The sequence below is a fragment of the Helianthus annuus genome, chromosome 12, assembly GCF_002127325.2.
Source record: "Helianthus annuus cultivar XRQ/B chromosome 12, HanXRQr2.0-SUNRISE, whole genome shotgun sequence".
NCBI classification, from domain to species: domain Eukaryota; kingdom Viridiplantae; phylum Streptophyta; class Magnoliopsida; order Asterales; family Asteraceae; genus Helianthus; species Helianthus annuus.
In genome coordinates, this window is record NC_035444.2 from 45,328,050 (window position 1) to 45,332,238 (window position 4,189).

Genomic DNA, 4,189 nt, shown 5'->3' on the forward strand with positions numbered 1-4,189 from the left:
ATAATACCGATTAGTCGCCGGGGCCAGGCGAACGGGTTATTAGTTGATAGCGCTATTTAGGTTTTACCAACCTCACACCGTGCCATGGTATGGGATCGGTCGTGAACTAATGTACTCAGGCATCCGTCAATGATGATAGAACATTGACATCGGGGCATCCTGCGGAAACGCAAACGGTTACCTAGTGTTCGGTATTGGAAAAACAGTTTAGTCGCTAACTTTTGGGGTAGCTCCCCATGGCATGTATAAACGGATAAATTAACTGGTGAAACAAGTTTTTGGTAATTAAAAACTGGGCAACTAGTGAACTCACTCAGCATTATTGTTGACCCCCCCCCCTTACTGCATGCTTTGCAGGTAACCAGTGACGAAGGAGCTTGCTGCTTGGGAACGAGTAGTGTCTGTCCACCCTTGTGTTGGGTGTTACCTTATTTTGAACTATGAACTTTGTTTAAACTACCTTACTTATGCTTCCGCTACTTATTACTGTTTGAACTTGAAACCTTAAACTCTGAACTTGATATTTGCTAATCTTATGGTTAGTAAGTATTACTTTTTGTTATCAATTTAATTATTCAGTATAATTGGTGGCTGGATCCTGGTCAGTCACGCCCTCGAAGCGGGTGTTAACCGCAGGTGGAATTTGGGGGTGTGACAAAAATCGTTTTTCAATCTGATGAATGTAATCATGTTTGTTCAGCCGTGAGGGTTTCGGCGTATTCAATTAAGATTTATTCTAACAAAAACTAAAACATAACATATTTTTGGTTTTTACTTTTTCAAGTTTTTAGGGTTTTGAAAATATTGTTTATTTATGTACAAACAACACTTAAACTAAACTCCCTGTTCAACCAAACCAGGGTCCTGCAACCTCTTCCTGTGCCAGGCTGCTCCAACTATCATTCTCACAATCTTCAGCTTCGTTGAGCACCTGCACATTTCAACAATTTGATTATTTGAACAATTTGGCCCAGGTCTGTTGGACCTTAGGCATTTCAACACAATAATTTTCATTCAATTTTGGAAATTCTTTGTCATTTAAAACTTTTTTTAGCTTTGATTTCAACTTTCTCATCTTTTACCAACAACACTTGTTTTTTAGCACTCCACACTTGACCTTTCGGAGTACCTCTTTTGTAAAAATTTTTCTCTTTTTGAACCTTTTGATTTTGAACAACATGTTTAGGTTTCCAAAACTCTTGAGGTTTTGTCATATCAACAGATGTTCTCAAACTCTGTATCGTTCTCAATCTGAGTGTATGAGAATTCCAGGTCTGTCTTGAATCGAACCTTTTCAGATTTGATTTCCAGTTTTGATTTGAAGCAAACTTGTTCGTATTGTATCGCCAAGTTTGTTTCGAATCAAATCTGGCTGACCTTTGTTTCACACTCTCATATTTCTGTTTTTCAACATCAACAGGCTTTGGATTTTGACACTTTCGTGCAACATGTCCAATTTGATCACATTTAAAACACACTTTCTTTGAAACATCCTTAGCCTATTGTTGTTTCTTTTTCATAGCATCAAACTCCTCATTAGACTATTGTCCAAATTTGAGTTTTTCCTCTTCTTTTAAACTTTTCCCTTGAACAAAATTCATCTTTTGTTGCAAATTTTGTTTATTACTTTGATTTCCATTCTGTTTCCTTTTATAACCCAAACCAGCTTTCATGTTTTTCTTCTTAAAACCAGGTTTGTTATAAAAAGATTTATGACCTTTACCAACAAACTTTGAAATTTCCGACTTCTCAATCTCAACCATTTTGAAAACTTTATCAACTTTTTCTGAAATCACATTCTGAATCGGGAATACAACATCTATGAATAATTTGTCCAATCCAATCATGGTATAAACCAATCCCTTTGAATCATCATTCAAATTTTTCTCGGATTTTGTGTTTTTTCAGATAACCATCATAAAGATTTCCTTCATCTTCATCCTGTGATTCAGACTTACCTTTTGCATACTCATTTTTCAAAACACTATCAACCACCTTACTTACCACCTCTGAATCATCAGCATCAAAGATTTGGTGTAAGTCACATCGATACTTTCAGGTAATTGGTCAGCTATATTCAAACCCTTTGCCACCTTTTCTTCATCATAAAAAGTATGATTGTTTCTCAATGGTGGTGGTACCTGATGAAATTCTGAACCAATACCCTTTTTGCAATTATTAGTATCTTTGTCATCTGGTGTAATGTTGAAAATGCGTTCGAGAATGTACGAAGAGTTATGATAACTTTGAAATTTTGTAACAATCTTTTCTTTTTCAGCCAAGACTTGTTTAAGATTAGCAATTTCATCATGTAGGATCGTGTTCCGACCTATATGAGTCGTTCGGAAGAGCTCTCTTTTAAAGTGGCCTTTTTCCGTGCAACGAAAACAGACAACTTTAGATTTATTAAATCCAAGATTAGAAAGGTTTGCATCCAAGAAATCATTTCTCCTGGTGACCAATCTAAACTTTTCAGCTCTCCTCAAAACGCTCGCCAAGGCCCACTTGATGTCCATCAATTCTAACTCCTCTGCATCGATCTGGTCATAATCTTCTTTTGTTAACATTGGATTGCCAATTCTTCCTGCAATCAATCCTTCATACGCTTCCAATGCAGTGACCAGTAATCCCATATGACTCTTCACAATTTCTTGAGTATAATTCTATCCATTTTGAAGATGTAGAGCTACATTGCACTGAATCGAATGTCCATTTCCAACAGATGCACTTTGAACACTTGGAGGATTCACTGTTGAGAATCCACTAGTGTTGACTGATCCTTGACTGCTAGGTGGAGACTGATTTCCAGCACTAAATGCAGTTTGTATCTTTGGACTGGCTTCAGCAGTTTGAACCCTTTATAGTACAATTTGATATCTTGTTGATGAGTAGAACTGTTCATTCTGGCAATTTTCTGCTGCTCCAGATCCTGTGCCTCCAACTTCTCTATAAACTGTGCAACAGATAACTTTTTAAACTGTCCAGAATTTTTCAAAATCATCAGATATGTACCCCATTCCTGTTGTGGTAGCGCATCTGCCAGCTTTTCAACCCATTCTGCTAGAGTTTTTGTAATCTTTAACTGTGACATGGTGCGAACCAGATGACAGTATCTCTCAATAAGAGTTTTCGTTGTTTCACCAGGCATGCACGTAAACAGTTCAAATTCCTTTTTCAACAAAGCTGCTTTGCTTTGTAGCATTTCAGTACTTCCCTCAAATTTCTTTTCAAGAGCTTCCCAAATAGAATAAGCATTATCATCATGTTGAAGCAACACAAATATATCTTCTTTAACAGCTTGTTGTAACAGATTGATCATCATCTTTTCTCCTTTGTAACTCTCTCTTTCTGGCTCCGTGAATTCTGAAATGATTTTATCAACACCAGCTGAATTCATTGGCCTCTCATATTCAGTTTTGATGCTCTCCCAAGCTTTTAAATGATTCGCCTGAACCCAATTCTCAAACCGTTTCTTCCATCCGTGATAATCTTCAATTCCCATAAGTTTCGGAGGTTTTTGTATTGTTCCGGTTTCATTTTCCATTGTCATATTCTTAGCAACATCAGACAGACTAGCAGAAGTTGTAGCGAACGCGTTGTAAAACTCAGTATCCATGTTTAACAAACTAAATAGCTTTCAAACGAACAACAAATTTTCAAACGGTATGCTATTTCAAACGATCAGTTTAATTTCAAACGGAACACACGTTTTCAAACATAAGTTGATTCAAACGATGAGCTTTCAAACGATCAGGACAACTTTCAAACGGTCAGTTCAAACGGAAACCCCCATATCAAACGGTAGAGATTGTTCAAACGGTTGGTTTCAAACGGTATACCCTTTTTCAAATGATAGGATCGTTTTTCAAACGATGGAAAGCAGTTTCAAACGGTATGCAGCTGTTTCAAACGGAAGTCCAAGTTTCAAACGATAGACAACTATTTCAAACGGAATGGTCTTATGACGTCATCATTTCACGAACAATTTCAAACGGGCAGGTACTTTTCTATCAATTTTACTACGAATCTCGGTCAGAAACTTTTAAGGCTTTGTTAAATGACAATTCCGAACACAGTGTGAAGTTTTGAGCCGATTTGACCGTGAAAAGTATCGGTTTTGAACAGAAGGTGTAGAAAAAGAGATTTTCAAGCTGAATATGGCAAGAACTCCTCATCCTGAGCTCTGATA